This window comes from Wyeomyia smithii, chromosome 2 (genome assembly GCF_029784165.1).
Source record: "Wyeomyia smithii strain HCP4-BCI-WySm-NY-G18 chromosome 2, ASM2978416v1, whole genome shotgun sequence".
Classification (NCBI taxonomy): Eukaryota; Metazoa; Arthropoda; class Insecta; order Diptera; family Culicidae; genus Wyeomyia; species Wyeomyia smithii.
The window spans coordinates 186,884,051-186,905,940 of record NC_073695.1 but is presented as its reverse complement, the minus strand read 5'-3'; the positions used below and the strand labels follow the sequence as shown (position 1 = coordinate 186,905,940).

The 21,890-nt window shown below is 38.1% G+C and overlaps 1 protein-coding gene across 1 annotated transcript in view; it reads right to left on the bottom strand.

Moving 5' to 3' along the window:
- The window catches only part of LOC129724816 (uncharacterized), a 43,155-nt gene extending 23,655 nt beyond the window's left edge, over positions 1-19,500 (bottom strand). The window contains exon 1 of the mRNA XM_055680012.1: positions 18,814-19,500. The gene's annotated coding sequence lies outside the window, so the exon portion shown is untranslated. The remainder of the gene's footprint in view (positions 1-18,813) is intronic.
- Between the last annotated feature and the right edge of the window lie 2,390 nt (positions 19,501-21,890).

Below are 21,890 nucleotides of genomic sequence, written 5' to 3'. Positions count from 1 at the left end.
TACCGTTCATTATAGCTTGGCACAATCTCACCCCAAAAGGGCTCGAAAAGTGTACAGTTTGGAATAACATTTTTTTATGAGCCATCACAGGTTCAATGCATAATATTTCCTCAACACATTGGAGACGACATCCTAACGTACCATCTGAACAGTAACTTGATGTAATTTCTTGATCGGGTTGGTTTGCATGGGACATTTTTTGGTAACGTTATTTGCGCGTGTTTTTTAGCCTGTACTTTGGAACATTATTTAAGTAAAGCAGTTCACTAATATTATCTATATTCTATTTCAAGTTGTGACTAAATATGTCATGTTTCATACAGTATTGAGTTTGAGGCATTAGGTTCTAGAAATCTCAAGTAATTTAACATACAAACATTTCCCGTTTTTGAGCGGGGGCCTAGTGTAGTTGGTAACGTCTCCGCCAACCACGCTCGACGGCTGGGTTCGAATCCCACCGCCGACATATCATATCAATCCTAGCCGACACCGGGAGATTTTCTGAGGCGAGAAATCTCTGGGATCACGCCTTCCATCGCATGAGGAAGTAAAGCCGTTGGCGCCGGTCCGTTAATAAACGGGTTGTAAGTTAGGGTCCTGGGTGTGGAGTCGCCTTCCTGGGCGTCGGTGATTGGCAACAATAGTGGCGGAACTAGACCGACGGAATATAAGCGAGAATAAAAAAAAAATTCCCGTTTTGGCTCAATCTCACCCCCGTGGCTTAATCTCACCCCGGCAGACGGTACTTAAAAAACTTCTGTACTCGGAAAATAATGACGTAATTATGCCAACTTGGGTGTAGCTGACGCGAGCAGCAGTTCATGTTCAGCCGCTTGCTCCGAGACAGACGCTGTTGAAGCCGCCTCTAATCTGGAAAACAAACGCTCTGTTTCCGCACCCCCCAGCTTAGCTATACAAGCACGAGACAGCATTACCGGGTATGGCCGGCTAAGTCATCATTCGACATAGGTCCGAGGAGGCGCTAGGTGGGGGCTTGGGTTGGCCAGAGCTGTGTAAATTTGACCGTTTACGGTTAGTCCGAAGCGAGAGCGGGTTTGACATCCTTTTCTCTTTGATTATCAGTCACAGCCGCACCTTCCTGGGGAACTTGGTGTTTCCTTCGTGAGGCAAGTAAAATACGAAATGTCCTGCCAGTCGTTGTCATCCAGGGTGAGACAGGTCTCGTCGTCCATCACCACTGCCGAGTCGCGATTTGCTGGGAAAATTACCTTGACCATCTTATTTAGCCACAGCCGCTGCGTCATCGCCTGCAACTCCGAGATCAGTGAAAGGGACTGCCGCACACTGGTGCAACCCAATACAAAAGTTTGGACAAAACGTAATTTTTTTTCCGGGATTAGATTCGAAACCAATATTTTGCAGAAACTAGAATGCCAATAGATCAAGAATCAAGCATAGGCTGTAAAAAATTTGCATGATTTAGTACATCGTGAGGTAGAAGAAGTTTAAGGGTTTAACATTTGATAAAATCAAAAAAAAAATATTTCGATCATCTTTACCACCCAGCAAAATGTGGGTTCCCCCTAATAATTATTATTATGCATTGAATCTCTTCAATATGAGTTATATTATAGGAAAAAACTCAGATAGATAAGTAAATTCTACCATGCCACGATTGAGCACAACGTTTCACACAGATAAAAAACCCAATATTTCACTAATTTTAAACATTTGAAAAAGTGTTTTGCCAGCGAGTACCATCTCTATGTTTTTCTCAAATTTAAAAATTTCAGTCTCAGCAGTTCAGAAAACCCAACTTTAGCTGCCGATTCAAAAGTTATTTAATTTTTAGCAAAGTATCTTTTACGTATATGTTTATACGTGCACCGAATAATAGGGCTGGGAAAAAGTTATTTTTGAGAATTACCGAATATTCGGATCAGGATAGATTATCGTCGATAATCGTCATCGCCGATACCGATACCCGATCAGAAGAGCATAACTAAAAAAATACAAAATTCTATCAACAGCAGATACAAATAACATGTTTTGAGACGATTTTGTATTTTTTCATATGCTCTTGATAACAAAAATGAATTTGAATGCGTTATAAAGGGTGTCCACGATGAAATTGCCACACACAAAATTGATTCGCAAAAGTCGAGTTTTCATCCGATTGCTATCAAATTTTCAGGGATTGAAAAATAATTATTAAAATTTATTTTACCATTTTACTCGTATTTTATTTACAGTCCATACGCAAATGCCGGCACCTTGGCCTTAATCCCGGTCATAAGATAGTGCACAACCTGTGAACCAACCGTTTTTTGCATGTAAACCCATACTTTCTTCAGTTCCTCGACTGTCTTCGCTACCTTAGGTTGTTTAAGAAGGTCCTGCTTCATAATCGCCCAGTACTTTTCGATGGGGTGGAGCTCCGGAGTGTTGGGAGGGTTGAACATTTTCGGCACAAAATTGACCTTATTGTCCGCATACCACTTCAGCACGTCCTTGGAGTAGTGGCATTAGGCCAAATCCGGCCAGAAGATTGTTGGGACGCTGTGGGCCTTCAGGAAAGAAAGCAGCCGCTTCTGGAGGCACTCTTTTATGTACACCTGTCCGTTCATCGTGTCCTGGGTCACGAAAGGTGCACTCCGCTTCCCGCACGTGCAGATGGCTTGCCAAACCAGGAAGTTCTTCGCAAATTTGGACATCTTCTGAGTGCGGACATGCTCCGGAACGCTGAACTTATCCTTGGCCCTGAAAAACAGGTTGCCGGGGATCTGTTTGAAGTCGGCCTTCACATATGTTTCGTCGTCCATGATGCTCCATTCAACTTTCGTCAGCATGTTGAGGTACAACTTCCTGGCACGGGTTTTGGCGGACTTGTTCTGCTTCTCGTCGCGATTAGGGGCCTTTTGTACCTTGAACGTTCGAAGCCCAGCCTTAGTTTTGGCCTTCTGGACAAAACTTCGGCTTAGGTGCAGTTTCTTAGCCACATCCCGAACGGAGGCGTTCGGGTTTCGGTTGAAGGCCCCAACTACGCGGTTGTGATTTTTGGTGTTGTACGGAATACGTTTTCCTTCACTTCTGGGCTTCCGATCAGAGTCAATCGTTCTTCGAACCGCTTAATCACTCGCGACACCGTGGAATTCGCGATTCCCAACGTCTTAGCGATGGAACAATGCGAGAGATCCTTGTTCTCGTGGTGAATGCGCAAGATTTTATCACGCACGAGCTGTTCTTTCGACTCCATTTCCGCGAGTTTTGATCACAGGACTTCAAAACTTGCAGAATGTAAATTATGCATTATGAACTAAATCCACCCAAATTTTCATTAAATTCTACCCAACGGTTAAAAAGTTAGAGCAATTTCATGGTGTGGCAATTTCATCGTGGACACCCTTTAATAACAAATCCTGAAATGAAGTTTTTCTGAACCAAGTAAACAAAAAAATTTTTTTTTTCTTAAAATCTCTTGTTTCTAACAATGGTTGCTATTGTTGGCCCTGTATAATATCTTATTTTGCTAGGAAGCTGATACGTTAGTAACAAAGTTTGATATAGGTTTTATACTAGAGTATCACTTTTGTTATAATTTCTGTTATTTTAACATCTAACGAGATCAAATTGAAAACACAATTTGAAAGTTTTTTCTCAGAACAAATTAACTGCTTGTGTTACATTTTTGTTTTGCCTTTCTGATCGGGTAACGTTTGCTATCGTTATTGACGATGACGATTGCGTCTTTAAAACATTAACGTTATCGACGATATTGATATTTACCTGACGTTATCAGCTCACTAACGTCTTTTTCATGTCAGAGCAAGTGGCTATATATCGGTTGCTAAAGCTAGCTTGACAATCAACAAAATATGTCCACCGAGCGTTGCTATTTACTTTTGAAAAATAACAACTCAAGGAAGGAAAAATTCTGAGTAGCAACGAATTCATATGTTTGACAATACAATAGCAACTAACCGATCCGTTGCTATTGGACCAAATGCTTTTTTGTTTGTGTCGCTATCCAAAGTGGAATCAAACTGCGGATTCGTTTATCAAACGTTATTGATTCGATACCATCCAGTAGCTATCGTCCTTGGCAATGACGCTAATGTTTGAAGACGTGAGCGTCATCGTCGATAACGATAACAGACAGTATCGTCATCAACGTTTACGATAAGTTATTAATCAAAACTTGATTCGGATTATCGAATAATGATTTAAACTAGACCTAGTCTAGGGTAATCCACTTTAATTCATGAGTAATTTGGCTTTCTCATATTCTATGGCTTGAATTTGAGGAGTTTTGGAGTTTTGTTTTGTGATTAATTAAAATAGTTATATCTCGTTAACAGTCAATCCTACAATGTTTTCGACAACTTAATGTCAATTGATGACCTAAACAGCTTTTTTGAAGAAACAAAATGTCTAGCACTATTTATTCAGAAGATAGATGTCAGCACTATCTATAAGAGAAAATTAAAGCTACCTGAATACGTTTCCAATAAAGGTATTTTTATGCTGAACAACACTACCAAAGACATGAACACTACGGAAACAACCATTTGGGAGTTATGAGGTTTTGTCGCACCAACAGACCAATTCGCCCCACTGTGTGCTGCTTTCTGACATGTATGTCAGTGCGTGTGAAGGTAAATACATGAAAAATCGGCAATTTTTGTTTTTTTTTTATGCAAACGTTAACGTGTTAGTGTAGACTCAGCCTTTTTCTACCTTTACCTTGAGACACTCAACGTAGAACCCACTACGCGTGGTTCTTTCTGCAATGCCTATCACCTCTCGCGCTGTTTCAGTGATCGCGTCGTGAATTTTCTTTCACTACTCGTTCAGGTCCACTTCAACAGATTCATCGATCCGTCCATCAACTTTCCGAGTGTACTCTGCAGCAACTTTTTCCGCTGAAAGCATCTGAATGGTCCGTCATATCTTCTTCTTTAATTTTGGGTCGAATACGTTAGACAGCCGGGTGCCAAGCTTGCGTGCCACGAGATGGACGTTTGGTTCCCGAAAAGATCATACATCGATGACGTCTGAAAAGCGTCAGCCGTCTGAAAAGCGTCAGCATGTGGTCGATCTGGGAGCAGGCTCCTTCATTGAAGTGACTCCAGGTGTGCTTCCAAATGTTCAGACTTGCAAAATGACCATTCATCTGGCCGCTGGGAAGTTCAATATCTCAAACCATTGTCGTTGATGGTAAAGTGAAGATTTTCCCTACCAGTAACGAGGTAAACGGGTTCGTCCCGTCCGACTTGTGCAATCATATCTATGATGCTGATCTTTATGTTTTCTCAAGGAGCTCATAGAACTCCTCCTTTGAGCCCTGTAGATCGATTACATTGATAGGTTTACTTTTTGTATACATCACTTTTGAACTAGTTTTCTGGTCAAAAATGTGTTGAACAACAAATCATCCACTGAATGAAACAGTTCAAATGTAACCGAAACTGGTTGAATCGTTAGTTGAATCATCAAAATTTAATAAGTTGATTCTTTTCACAACTTTTGAACCAAGTCTTATCAAAAAAGTATTTAATTGTGTACAGATAGACTCTGTATGAATGCAACTAACAATATTAATTCGTTATCTGGCGAGAAAGATCGTCTTACTTTTGCAAACAGACTCTGATAGCGCTCAAATCAGTGTTGTTATTACTAAAAAAATGCACTTAGTAAACAGCCATAAAAACTTTTTATGTTACTAATATGTGGATTCTGCCTTTTGTTTTGATTGGTTAGCGATGGATTAGAAAGTTGGCCGACTTTAATTTAGTTAGCGCTTACAATACAGTCGAATCCCTTTATAGCGACATCGCAAGGGACTGTCGTTATAGCGAAATGTCGCAATAATACGAAGAATTTTTATATATGTAGAACAGAAGGTACCGTTAAGAATGTCGTTATAGAGTTAGCAATGTCGTTGAAGAGAGATTCAACTGCACTATTGTCGCAATAAAGAATGACAAGTATGAATTTTGGTATGCCGTTATATAGGATGGTCGTAATAGCGAAATGTCGCAATTAAACCGAACAATTTTAGTATATACTGAGAGGCCTTTGAGAATGTCGCTATAGCGAGATTTGTCGTTATAAAAAATGTCGTTTCAGAGGGATTTAACTGTATAACCTACGAAACACCAAATTGCTAAATTGTGTGTATTTAACTGTTGCTTTGACATGTACATCTTTTACGACAAGAATGACTCTCAGAAATTCTATTTCATCCAAACATCATTATTAAGATTGCTTTCTGTAACTTTTCTTTCTTACGAAATTCGTGTATGCCTGATTCAATGAGTTTGAAACTTCAATTTCTTCGACATTTGCTCGCTTTTTCACTTGACGTAATCAACAATTTTCACTCTTCGAAGTAGGAATATACAAGCTGTGTTTTGCATACATTCTGCTTATCTAAACGTCAATAAATAACATTATCAAATATCACAATAACATTAGGAAATCAAACTGTAAATTTTTAAGACAGTTATAATATATATTTTATAATATTTTATGGATTGTCTATGTCTCCAAACTGACTTTCTTTGGCCATTTTCGCTTGATTCTTTCCAAGACCAATAAAATGTTGAACTTAGGATTTCATGTGCCATCAAAACACAATTTTTTAAGGGGGTTTGTATGTAATTTGTGTATTTTATATTGAATCATTAATAAAATATTTGTGTCACGAGTGATGACTTCTCAACACTAGGCACTGTACAGACAATATATATCATATTGTATTCATAGAGACCAATCAATGTTATATGCAGACATAGAAAAATAATTTTGCAATATAGTTTTTCGATATTAAAAAAAAATCTTTTTCGAATTTCTTGTAAGGATGGCAGCGTTTCTTTTCCAGTATATCAACTGTATTTTAGTTATTAAATAGCAGCATAATCGGTGAACTCCTAAGGTTTCATTCGGAAATTTTCAAAATGAATAGATGCAAAGTCTGAAACTTTATTCACATTTTTGTGAATAAGTTACTGCTTATTTTATTATTGAAACATCCAATTACAAAAAAATTATTCTGAAGTAAAATTGATGATAATCCTACTTTTAATACACGCGCAAACAAGGTGTTCTAGCATAGTCTTATTTTGTAGTTTCGCACACTCATCGCGTCATGATGTCATGTTCGCTAACTTTGGTCAAAATCACTTCAAATTCTTCGATGTAATTTATTGTCATAAAACATCATAAAAACCAAATCTCCTTCAATAAAGAGCGCACCTCTCGGAATCTTACCGAGTCGCCGACACTTGACCGCTGGATGGAAATGGTCAGCCAAATTCGGCCAACGGTTCATTAAAAACCAAATAAACTCTTCAAATATCGTCAGTTTTAGATAAGCCAAATAAATTCCAAAAACAGAACCTATAAGAGCACGTCTATCGACGACGGGCCGTGAAAATATTGCTTGGGACTGAACGCTCACGCCTGCACACCCCCGTCATGTTTGCGACATGTGACGAAAATGGAACTAAATGACCCGCTGGGACGAGAGTCCAACCAAACCCCGAACAGGTACGCGAGTCACACGAATCGGCACGACAAAAGGCACTTCACTAGGATGACTGATGAAATTGACTAAGATTGACTGAGATTGACCGAGGCGTCAACGTCGGTGGATCGTAAAGCGAATCGGTTGTCGGTTTAGCGAAAATAGAAAGCAAACACTAGACAAATGGGCAGATAAACTAACAGGAATGTGTTTCTAAGTCTTAACCTAAAGCAACTCAATCTAATTATGATTTAATTGTATCACTTAAAGAAAAAATCTATATGGTGTGTTATGATGAATTAATTTGCTTAGCATTCATGATTAGAATTATTGAAAGCAAAATTATAATTTTACGCGGATAACGAGTCTATTAACAACTCAGCATAAAAATAAGCGGTGTATTAACGGTTTAAAATACAATTTTGATTATTAGAGGTGTAAAGCCGTTCGCATCATCACATGATAAATGTCTATGCATTTTTTCCTTTCATTTTGCTAGCATCATACCATATATTTTAGTTATGACTCGTGGGTGCAGAAATCACGTAAGTTGCACGGCCGCCCTCCAGGTGTGTGGAGGCAGATAATGATGTTTCCATGGGAGTCAAATCACACTAAAACCTTACACTGCTGATGGTTTAGACAAACATGCAAGCACACGAACCAACTCTGTGTGCTTGATATTGGGAACGGTGGCGATGGCGTTAAATACCACTTGTTGATATGTCGGATACAAATTGATGGGTGCGTTCGATGAGAACGGTGATTTCACAGCACGGCTGACGTGAATTTTATTACCATAAAATACAGTAAAATCAGGATTATCTTCAATGATGTTTCTAAGATGACTTAAGGTAATGAATAAAATATGTGTCGGCATATTTCAGGTTATGTTTTTTGCATTGTGAGCAACGCATTTGGTTCGCGAATGTCAAAGTTTAGTAAAAAATGACTAATATTTCAAACTCGCGATCGATAAAATTAATGATTACTACTACAATGCTTATTTATTTCAAAGTGTCTTTAACGTTTCACACGTCGTTTTTACGCATCTATGTAAATCAATTTTTACAGGAGTACATTCACTCAGACTGAGCTGTAAAAGTTTAATACTGTTATTAAGTGAATGAAACGCTTGATGGGCACGTTAAAATAAAGTTATGTACCATGTTATTTAATATATATCTTCCAATTTTAGAAAAAAAGGTACTCTCAGTTTCCATTTTAGTTACAGTATTTTTTCATCCCCCAATATTTCTGAGTATTTTTTGTGAATTTCGAACTACTTGTTTTGTTATAAATCGCCCTCGAAAGTAATTGTATTCGTTTGTTTTGATGAGCAAAAAAAAAAGTTTTATTTATTTTTAAATGTCATTTTTGATTAAGCTGAAACCTTGCATAGATGTTTCCATGGGCAAAAGCTGCCATTTTGTTTCATTGTTTTTTTTATCACAACTCATTTTTGAGAAGCTATATACTATGCATGCTATGTTAAAAAAATAATATAAATTACTTAGAATATAAGAGCCAAAACGGTTCGTTTGATCGGTGTGACGTCTTCGACAAAGTTGTTGATAATAACTTTGTCTTTCTAAAAAACATTTTAAATTTTATTTTAATTAAAATAAATCAAACGTCAGCAAATATTCCGATGTTTGATTTATGTCAACACAAAATCAAAAATCGAGTGTTGAGATTATATCCCGCATATAAACGGTTGGTTTGATTGGTAGACAGTTTTTGGTAAGGTTGTTGATAGCAATATTGTCCTTCCAAAAAATATACACTGGGGTCGCTTTTTACGCGGTTGTTGCAAACAATCTTCCGAATCGAGCAAAAATATCACGTTCAACAAAACGCATAAAAACAACCCGCGTGAAAAGCGAAAAATTTTTCAAGTTCAGTTAAGACAGGGTGGCGACTACCGGGAAAAACCGGGAGAATCAGGGAATATCAGGGATTTAATTTTTCGATCAGGGAAATCAGGGAATATCAGGGAATTTGAAAAGTCATCAGGGAAAATTTCAGAGGCTTGGGATTTTTTTACAAAGTATGTTCTGAATTGAATTTATTTCAGAGCATTCGATGTGGACGCTCTCCAGCAACCCTACAACAACCCTCAATAATAATTTGGTTGCTTGATTTGCTTTTTCCGACGCGAAAACGAAGGTACCAATCAGTGCCAAACGAGTTCAAAATATGCAAAAAATAATCGATATTTTTGTAATTGATTGAAACTATGTACTCGTAGTTGGTTCAGCAAACTAAGTATTTGTTCTTGGTAGAAGAATTTGTTGTACAGTAAAACTTTCTGAGAATGAATTGCAAGGAACTGATGATGTACCTTGTACAGGGTTTGTTAAGGTTAGACAATGCAAGAGTAGTGACTTCAGTGACCAAAATATCAAGAAAAAGTTACTTTAAACTTTCCGAAAAGTATCCAATTAAGTACTAACAAGTCATTCAGTAGTGTGCGCATTTTATGCTAATTACGACATTTTTTTCGTAAAAACCAGTGGTTAGAGTAGATTTTTTCCTAGTTTCTTGCACTTCATCATCATCACGTTTACAATTTCTTCAGAACTTTTGACACACCTAACATCGCCTGAGCAAGCTTTACTATCGCAATTGTCATATTCCAGTAATCAAAAATGGTGATTACATTCTTGGAACCAATTGACAGAAGACTCAAAGCTTGCTCAATAGTTCGAATGTGTTCATAACTCGGAATATAGTGAGTCCAATCAAAGACGAAGTCACACGTTGATCTTTCGAACTCAATTTCTATTTTTAACAACGGCTTTTACTCGTTAACACATAAGTTCATTAGGCAGACAGTATGTGCAGTAGGGAAAGCGAAAAATAGCGATCTGAACATATGACCACACGTTGATATTCTCAAATTTCTTTCAATTGGATTTAATTAGAACTAGCTTAAATGAGATTCAATCTATCACTAAAATTGGTGACATTTTAATTAAAGTTTAGTTTAGTTTATTCATTGTCTGATAGCGTAAGGCAAGCCTTTTTAAATGCTATCTCCGGAATGTCAGCGTTTGTCTATTACAGGTGATTATAATTATTCTTATTTGCTATTACTATCTGTTGCAATACTCTAGTAAGCCCCTCTTAAAAAATGCTTCTGACGGTGCACGCTTTACAGAGTTTGGAAGAGCGTTCCAATTGACCACACCAGCCACTAACAGCGAATTGGCGTAACCCGATGTACTGTTAGCTGGAACCACAAGATTTCGACACCGCTGTCCACGGAGGAAAGTAAACTTTCTGTATAGTGGTCCCGGGGATTGTAACTTGATGAGCTTATATAAAAATACACAGGAACGGTAGACGAAAAACTGCTTCAATGGACATCCCAGGAGGTTCGGCTGCAGATGGGTTACGGAAGAAAAGCGATTCAAATTATATACGTATCTAACGCAACTGTTTAAAGCCACGTGCAACCTATTCATAGCAGCTGCGCTAGGCTTAACGTGCAAAACATCAACAAATAACAAATGCGGCAGGATAAGAGCCTTGAAAAACTTTAACTTAGTGCCGGTTGACGTTGAAATAGTGGTGCAACGCAATGTTCGCAGCGCCGCATATATTTTTCCGCATTGTTGATAAACCATACTATCCCAGGAAAGGTCGCCACAAAACGTAAATCCCAAATTATTCGCAGTTGTAGAATATTGGATACACTGGCCATCCATCACCACTTCGGGCATGGTCGTTGAATCCGAACGGTTGTTTCGGCGGTTTTTAATCAGTAGAGCAGTACTTTTAGAACTGTTTATGAGTAAATTATTTTTTCGTGACCACGAGGATATTCGGACTAAGTCGGCGTTAATCATGCTTACGATATCAGCTGCAAGGATGTCAGTTTGAGTGATGTGCAATTGAACGTCGTCAGCATACATTTGTATGGAGCAGTACCTCAGCACGTTGGGAAGATAATTGATGTAACAGCTGAAGAGTACAGGCCCAAGCACAGATCCTTGTGGAATTCCAGAGCAAACTTCGGCACTACGTGATAGGCGCTGGCCACATAAAACCGCTCGCATGCGTTTTCAGAGATATGATTTAACCAGTCGGACAGCCTCGGTAGTGAAGCTAAACTGAGTTCTTAGCTTCCTGCACAGCGTATGATGGGATACCGTGTCAAAGGCTTTCGAGAAGTCCAGCAGAAGCAACACACCAATTTCATTTTTATCCAATGAGCGGCCGATGTCGTCTGCAACCTTTAATACAGCGCTTTTTACACTCTGCTCTTTCTGAAACCCAGCTTGATGTTCGGATAGTAGGTTGTACTCTCTAAGAAAGGCAGATATTTGCTGTTCAATGAGTTTTTCGAAAATCTTGGACAAAGCACACAGAATGCTTATCGGTCGCAGATTCGTCAGCGTGTTCAAGTGAGTTTTTTTCTTAATTGGCAGAACGATTATTTGTTTCCAGGTGTCAGGGAAGGTTGCAGTTGTAATAATCTTGTTGAACAGAAATGTTATATGCTCAACAATTAGAGGTAGAAGAATTTTCAGGAACTTAATTGGGATGCCATCGGAACCTACAGCATTTGACTTACTTTCCCAGGCAGCATTAGTTACTTGCCATGGTGCAATGGTACTGAAGCCAAACGAATCGGAGTAAGCTCCTGCGTTGTCTGTGTGACGATACGGAGGTTGCACTGTAGTGCAGTTGGAAAGAAAAACATCGTTCACTTCGTCTGGATCAAAGTTACAGTCCTGTGCAGAAACCTTTCCAGTAACACCTAGGCTCGAAAAGATCCTCGACCTGATCGGGAATCGAACCCGATATGACAACCGTGTGGAAGAGCCAGCCAACCGACATCGCTAACCGCAGAACCACGGGGACCACGTTGGTTTACATTGGTTTTACAAACAAATGTTTACAAACGTTTTACAATGTTTTACAAACAATAGGTGTCGATGGTTGTGGGGTGGCGTGATCCACTCACAGTCACAACCAACCCAACTGGTCTAGATTTAACCCTAGCCAACACCGGGAGATTTTCTGGAGCGAAAAAACACTGGGATCACACCATCCATCGCATGAGGAAGTAAAGCCGTTGGCGCCGATCCGTTAATCAACGGGTCGTAAGTTAGGGTCCTGGGTGGAGTCTTACGTAAGATAATCAATTAACCCCCCTCCCCCCTTGTAAGATAACGTAAGAAAATGGCAGTTAGAATGTGGAGGCGGATAGGCGATGTCACCCTTTAACAATTTCAAAACCGCTTAGCCGATCATCATTACATTCGGTATGGGAATGCTATGGAGGGTCGTCGCCCACGATTTTGAATTTGTTGCTAATAAGTAATAGAACAAACATATTTAATTTTGTAACATTTTTATCCGTTTGTTTGACTGATTAGTCGTAGAGCTTGAGAGAAGTTATTATCGTGTTTCCATCACCTCAAACAAGACATGTTCGTCAGCCATTTGCTTTAGAAAGCTACTAGTTACATCACATCAACCTTTTCCGAGCGATATTGCGAGAAAGTGATATTCAATAAAACTCAAAAAATAATCTAATTTAAAAAACATACGTTCGAATAGATCTGAAATGACCGTTTTTTGTGAAATCAAATTATATTTTTCAAATCGATTGGTTTTCACTTTTTAATCTCAAATTTGAAATGAAAATCCATACAAATTTTTGTAAGGTATATTTTGATCTAGCTCTTTCCATTTTTAGGAATGTCAATTTATGAAAAATGTGTAACACATCCAACCTTTCTAAAGACTAGTCGCAATAACTTTTCGAAAAACCTATGCAAATTTGCTTTGTTCTGTAAGAGCTACAAACCTACAAAGCTTCATCAAATTCTGAAAGGGTGCTGCCAAATTCGGATTGAGTTGGCACGAAACAGGTCCATAATAGCGATTAGCGTCAGTAAATTTTTGGTTAGCGGTGCCCGCCACGCTAATAAAGGGTTCACTTGACACTTCACCCTTCCATACAATAACAGTTCGCTAATAATGTAATGTGGAAGATATAACATTTGCGTAAAAAAATGGAATAAAATTGCAGATCCCGCTATGTGGCACTCACGTCAATGATAAACCAAGCACTGATATCGATAAAATATCGATACGGCATATTTATGTAGTGCAACTTCACATATTTTGATTTAAATTTTTACACACGATTTTGAAATTTGTCTATAAAACATAAATGTCTGTAGCCCGGTTTAGAACGGTCGACGACCCTGAGCGACAATAAGCTCCAAAGGAAACTGAAGATAAAGAGGAGTGCGCACGGCCGGGAGGTCAATGCAACCGGACAAACAGTGAAAAAGTAACTGGCAAACATAGACATACCCTGACATGTATGCAGACATGTAAGCGGCAGTCCCAGCTACTAGTCTCAGAACTGGTAAAGACGCAGCGGCAGCGGCTTAATAAAATGGTCAAATCGATTTTCCTGGCAAATCGTGACATAGTGGTGGTGATGGACGACAAGACCTATCTTACCCTGGATGGTAACGGCTGGCAGGGCATTTCGTATTTTACTTCCCCCACGAAAGAAGTTAGCTCCGAGGTGAAGTTTATTTCCCCAAGAAGGTGCTGCTGCGGCCCGCTCTTCTTTCGCTCCGGAGTCGCCATGAACGAGAAAATTTATAGTACGAAGTACCAGCCGGAAGCTGCCTCGTTCATGTAGAAATAACATTAGGGAGAAGACGTGGTGTTCTGGCCGGATCTGGCGTCAGTGCACTACCCGAAACGACCGGCTGAATATCGATGTGGTGCCCAAGTCGACGAATCCTCCCGACGTCCCTCAACTGCATCCCATCGAGAATTTTTCTGGCAAACCTGAAGCGTAAGATCTAATGCAACAATTTTGTCGCGAAATCTAAGGAGGAATTCAAAAATAAAACAAAGAAAGAACTCAAAAACATACCTACACGCATGTTTTCGTCCTCTATGGCGAATGTTCCGGTAAACTGCAGGAAGGCCGCTTCACAAAACAACATTCTTAAAATCACTAGAAATGGCTCAATATTCCTTGTTTTTGGATCTCCATACCAAACAAACGCTATGGAATACTTAAATTCGCTGAAAAGGGGTAAAATTGCACTTAACCTGATGACACTTTTTACAGTTATTTAGAGGCAAAAACTGCGCTAACTTCCAAGCCCCACAACTAACAATCCTTTCGTAATATAATATAACAATTGATGCCATTGTGAGCTCCAGATTACGAAGGATTCTGTGAGGTGAAGAAATGCCAAAATAATGAAATTTAATGTTTGCCTTCATGACCTATGGGGGAACCACAGTGCGTACATGGGAAATTAATCGAACTCAATTATCTGTCTTAATTAACTTTTATCACCATCCGAAAAAAACATTTCCTAATGCAAACGTTACACCAAGGAAAAATTTAGTTCTTTTGATATGCGTTGCTGCTTTGGACACTGCAGTTTCAGCATAGTTTTGGCAAAAATACAGTTTAAAATTGTTCATTTTCTTCTACATGTTGATGAAATAATGTATTTTGTATCATTTTGCATAAGCTGTTTTCAAAACTCACTGGATCGTGCTTTTCAGAATATTATTAAACTTTATCAGCTGTGTGGCAGTAGCTACTGCAACTTTGGTTTCAAAATAATTGTTTTTAGCTGGCCATTAATTCGTTAGGTTTATTAGATTTCAGGTAAAGATTGTTATTTTGCAACAAAAAAAGGTGGCGGTAAATTTTTTGTAAGACACATTGTAAGGCAATGTTTGTATATGTATGATACGAACGTACCGAAAGTCCAATTATTTCCGAAAATATTATATTTAATTTGAAATGGCAAAAGTAGGCCCAGCCGAACCCAACAAACAACTATTTTACCGCAATATTTTCTTATTCCTCAATGAATTCAACTCAAATAATTGAGCCGTTGCGGAACCAGAGTGGTCTATGTGCCAAATTGTTCAGGAGAAGCAGTTTTCGAAAAATCTCTGAATAAAATTCTGTTCAACGGATTCTTTAAAACAAAATGCTATAATATAAAGGTTATGAAGTGGTTTAACATTGGGATACATAAAATTAACGGTTTCTTTGCGAAATCGGTGATTTTATCTCACCAATGTACATAGACCACTCTGACTTTATATATATTTTACTGGAATCCGCGAATCGTTTTGGAACAGACTGGTCTATGTACATTAGGGTGGGGAAAAATGATCGATTTTCCAGAACCAGGTTTTTTTGGTTCCTTTTGGGGCCCCAAACAACCCTCAACTTACCGGAAGTCGATTGGTTTTGTCTCCGCTTGGCGCATTGCATTTCAAATTTGTATGAAAATTTATATGGGAAAACCTACTTTTTTGCATTTACCTTTCTAGAGAGCTCAATAATGCTCTAATAATGCACTACATTATGTTAAAGTATAGTAATTTAGATGCCTAACAACTTTGCAAAAGACACTGAAGAGCTAGAATGTCCCTAAGAAGAGCCATACCTGTTCAAAGTTGAGTATGTCGATTTAAATGCAGAAAATCTTGTTTTCTGCCAACATTACCAATGTACCAGCGTCAGTAGGATTTCCATCAGAAGTAACCTGAAGTAACGAGTTTATACACTTAGCTGGACCAAGCAAACAAATTTAGGGCAATATTCTAGGCGTAAATAGAATCTACAACGTGTTTCAGAGGTAACTTCTGGTGGAAATCTGACTGACGCCGGTACACTGGCAGTGTTGGCAGAAAAAATGATTTGCAACATAAATTTCGACATACTCAACTTTGAACAGCTCTAGTATTTTTGGCACACCCTAGCTCTATAGTGTCTTCAGCCAAGTTGTTAGGCATCAAAAAACCTACCATTTGAAGTCATGAAACCTATGGTTTGAGCCATTTTGAGCTCTTTAGAATGGATAATGCAAAAAAGTTGGTTTTTCCATACAAATCTCCATATAAATTTAAAATGCAATGCGCCAAGCGGAGACAAAACCAATCGACTCCCGACAAATTCAGGATTGTTTGGGGCCTCAAATAAAATAAAAAAAAACTTGGTTCTGGCTTTCTGCTATCAAGTTTCGTTTTTTTCCATATAACGATTCCCCACCCTGTACATAAACAAATGAAAATGACGTTAACTTGTATAAAATGGCTAGTGTCACATGTTATATGATGTACATGCGTTTTTTGAACGGGATATTTCTACAATAACGCGGATTATTTTTACTCGATTCGAAAGATGGTTTGTACGCGGTATCAAATAAGTTTAGTATGAATATATCTAGTCTAATCTTTTAAATGCGGTATAACCAACCGCGTAAAAAGCGACCCCAGTGTACATGATATTCGACACGTTACATTTTTCGTGTTACATTACGTGTAACATGTTACAAATCACGTGTAACATGTTACAAATCACGTGTAACATGTTACAGGACAAATGACAAGTTACATATCACATGTAACATGTTACATGTCACATATTCATGATGGTATTACCTCGATTTCTGTATATAGACTACTCTGTTCCGAAACAGAATGGCCATTCTGTTTCGGACGAAACTTCAACATGGTATAAATCAGCTTTAAAGTTCAATTTTTTGAAATTTTTCTAGTCTCCTAACTTCAGCTTCTTGAATAGACGAGGTTTATGTAAAAAACTCATTTTTGAAAAAAATGGTCTTTAGATCACTCTGTTCCGCAACGGCTCAATTCATGAATGCTTCATACATGTCCGCGTTGAATAATAGTAAAAATAATTGAATTCCATTTACTATAAATATGAGTTAAAGTTATATAAAGTTGAAAAACATGGAAAAAGTGTCCAGCACGATACCTTAGAAGAGGAGTTGAGGATTTCCCTTGAACTCAGGTTTTATTATTGTCTGTATTATTTTTTAATGATATGGATTAGTTTACAGAACTACGCATTCCTTTATCGAAAAAAATCTACCACATCGTATTTTTTTACTCTGCGGCCAATCCATGACCTGTCTTCACGTTGGAGGTAACCAACTTTTCGATAAACTCTGCTATTCAACAGGCCTATTGCATATATTCGTGTGTATCAAACTTTTTCGTGATGACTCCAAGATTTTACCAAATCTAGTAACTAGTATCCGTATTTCGTTTTGTCGCATTACATTTCAATAAATTCACCGTCCGCTTTAAAACCGAAAGTATGGTTTTTTATGTCATAAGTTAAATTCGAATAATATTTCCAACAATAGTTCTCCCGATTGAGCGAAAAAAATCAACGGACATTCCAATCAGTTATATCTTTGTTAAATAAAACAATACCAGTGCTGCATAATATTCTTGTTCAATTATTTCTTGAGAATATGAAGATGCAACTGTTGTTGTACATACAAGTTTTTCAATAACATTTACGTTGGTTTAATTTACAAAATCTTAACGAGCACCGTTTATAACAAAAGCTTTTACAATAATTAGGCTTGTTGAATTCCATATTTACATCATTTCTCTTTTTATTTTTCTGGTAACTTCTGGGAAGTTCAAATCCATTTAGCGTACACATGCCCTAATTCAGAACTTTACATAAATTTCTAAAAGCTTCTGCGTCAACCTTCGAATCAAGCTGACGACAGATAAGTACAATTTAGGAATAATTCCTTCAATCTTGTCACTGCAAAAGAGCAAACTGTGGAATATAGATCACATATTCAAATGCCCTGAGGTTGTTTTTGACCTGTTTTTCCTATAGCTTTAAAAAACATTCTCGTGAACGAATCAATTTTTGAAAACATAAATTCGAAATACCTTGGAAGAGAGTGACTTCAGAAAGTGGATTACTATGAGCGTTTCGATCGGAAATGACCACTGGACTCAAATTACATTATCGGAATACATTTAGTCTTGAAAAAAAAAGGAATTAAAATTTAAAGTTTGCTTTGAAACTAAACCTTCCATTTTTTACAACCCTGAAACTTTTATCAAAATGTATGTATTACCTTCAAGTTTTTACACACAAAAGTCGTTCTGGGACCGTTTTTCTTGCCAACAAACATTTCTGAGCTACTAAAGATTCAATTAAAGTGTATTAGGTAAGTAATTCAGGTTTAGGTTTTTATGTTAAATACGGTAATACAAGGTTTCATTAAAATCGGAGCTATTCGGAATGGATCGATCGGACATTTAGCCCTTCAGGCAAAAGAAAATTTCAATCTTCGAAAAAGAAATACAAAGTTTGTCTGTCAATTCTTATACAGGCATAATGCCACTTGTCATTTAATTTTAACACAGCCAGTTGCTCCCTGAAGCAATAATTGAAGTTGTAATAGTTACTTCACATCCAATCATAGTGTACAACCCGATTACTAAGAATAGTGAATCACCTTTATATAATCCATATTAATTGTCTAACGCCAATTGTTCAGCATTTCATGCTTGTCATCAGATATAGATCACAGTCACTCAGTAACACAATAACCATGGCGACATTATCCCCGGCGCTTGCCGATTTTTTATCTTTAATGCAAGCTTAACACAGATTATGCTCTTCACACTGATGAATCATCGCTATACATGTTTGCACCTTTTGATTTTCTCTCCACACGAACCATCGTGCGCAATTTTATTCAACATCGCTATAGCTTCGATATTTCGTGGTCCATTCATAAATATTTGCAACACTGCGGCGAGATAGTTTCATTCATTCTTTTTTATCAACGAATTCATTCACAGACACATTTATGTTGTCTTTTAGTTTGGAACGATACCGTGAAGTGATTCAACCGGCACTGCGCTGGCAAGCAATGTAACTGAAGATAATTATTTTAAATTATTCGAGCTCAATCATATAAAGTTTACACTCAACTGTCACACTTGTAATTTGCAATTCCACAATAGAAGGTTGAACGGTTTTCTGAGTAAAATTTGTGATGTAAATTCGTACGCCACGTAAAGTTCCTACATGTCCTTGAACGTTACTGATTACCGCCGCTATGATCGGCTCACCGCACAAATCGCCGATAGACACCTGAGAATGCGATCACGACACGCGGAAACTTGCGACTTGTCTCGAGAAGCGATTCAAAACAAATAAAGATATTACTGAGTGCTTCTTGGGGCGCTAGTCTTGCAAGGAATCGGCGACCGCCGCGGACTGGTTGTAGTTGGTTGCTCTTGTCCGTTGTGTTGTGTTACTTGGCGGTTGGGCAGCTATGAACAAACATTTCGTTCAAAACGACCCTGCCGTAAGAGGCTTGAAGCCCGCTTTGTTCACGGAGTATAAAATATGTTAGAAAACAGCACGTTATTTAGGCTTTCGTTGTCGCTTGATAAATATTTTTTGATATTCAACTGAACAGGTTTGTGGTCGGTAATAGGCTACGGTACAGTATGCCCCGAGCCTGAGCGAGATCTCTCTTGAGCCAATAACAGCGTTAGGAGTCTTAAGGCGCAGTCGAACATCCGACGCTCCGCACACGGACCTGGACGGTCGGGTTTGAAAAGAGAGGAAACGTTGACGTTGTGTGGATTACAACTGGAACTTGAAAATGCGTTGGTGTCAAAATTGCCCCTCGGCCGCCGTTGTTGGCAGGCATTTCATTCAACTAAGTGGCGTTCAGAACGACCCGCAGAGCGTGTAGACATTCCGTGCTATGGGCACATTTTTGCTTCTTTCACCGCCGAGGCTGACTGCATTTAGCTAGCCTACATACAAAACTGATACAAATTTATCGCAGCAAGTGTTGGTCTCTATCCGGAGCAGAGTGTTTTGCAAGTCGGAGGATAGCCAGTTTGGCCAGTGAATCTGTCCAGCACAAAAGTTGCACCAACCACCAACAAATCCTCCAATTGGTTGGACAAATACTAACTATGATTTGATTCGAGTAAAATTTTTTCTAACTTACATAACATTTTTCGAAGTAGTTTTACAAACGTTGACTTGAAGTAGGACAATTAAGATGGCTTAAGATGTTGTGCCAAATTTTTTGACTCAGTGGTTGATATAAAACTAATAATTTCAACTCTTTTCCATTTTCTGTTGGTATTCCGAAAAAGTGAACCTATAATCACTGTTCAACACATGTATACTTTAAAAGCTCTAACCGGGAATAATGAAATATTATAACTATTCAACCATCCCTGTAAATTTAGGTGTCCCTAGCCACCAACTTTTTCACAGACTCAAATGAGTTTTCTCGAAAATATAACGTTGAAGCGATGAACCCGGCGAGCAATTACTACGGGAACACTCACGTAAGTGGACGCGTTTTTGTAATGGATAGGGGCACTAAAATTCAAAGAAATGGTTGAATGAATAGCTATAATCTTTTATTTTTTTCTAATTTAAGCTTTTGAAGTGCACTTTTCATTCATTTTGTTAACCAGTACAGTGAGAGAACACTCAACAGAACAGAAATAATAAAAAATATTGAAACAATGTAAATCTATTGTATCTTTAAGATAGCGAACTAAAGGCCTATAGAGTATATGTTTGCACTGACCAAGGCATATTTTCCCTTTTCCGTCTACAGCTGTAAAAATCGGTAAGCGAAACTGCAACCGTCGACGTTTGAACTAGCAAGGTGCTTTAATACACTATTTCGTACATACATAAGCTGACCAGATTTTCTCGGGATAAAAACGGGACAAATGGGTTCACAGAACGGGACACATGATAAAATTGATTTTTTGAAAAATTTTACCTACCAAAGCATACAAACAATTATTCATTGCTTTGATGAACTTGCCCTATCTAGAAGAGTGGAGTGTGGTTTTTTGCAATAAGGTCCTGAAATTTGTCACATGATGATCGAGATTTTGATTTATCATTGTCTCAACTTCCAATCGCGACTTTCTCATCAATTCACGATAGGGGATGTCCTTTCAGTGGTGCGGTACTGTCAGGAAGGCAAAAAATGTACTCAGTGATATTAGAAAATCCTGGCTGCTTGGAAACTTATTTTCCATTTAGGAAAATTTCAATGCAAAGCTCTATTTAGGTTTCTTTTTTCAAGGAGTACCCGGAAACGGTACAAAATGGCAAAAAGACGGGGTTAAAAACAGTCGAAAAAACGGTACTGTCCCGTTCAAAACGGTACGTCTGGTCAGCCTATACATACATTACGTACTAAATCCAATAATGGCTGGTTGTCTGTTGAATTGTGGCAATTCCAAGTGAAATCGTCCTGAAAATACTAAAATTGGAACCGAACATTTTGGATTTCTGTAAAATTTTGTTAAGGCGACATCCATGAAATGGAAGCCTTGCTGCACCGGGTAATTCTTTATACGTGTAATGGTTTGAAGCCCATTAATATATTAAAAATGAGCTAACGCATCAAATGCGTTATGAACAACACACATTCGGTGTACTGGTTTGAAAGTTAATCAATAGTTGTAATAACTTCGCTATATAACTTCGGGTAGCTAATACACTTTGAACATGCATATATCTTGGTCA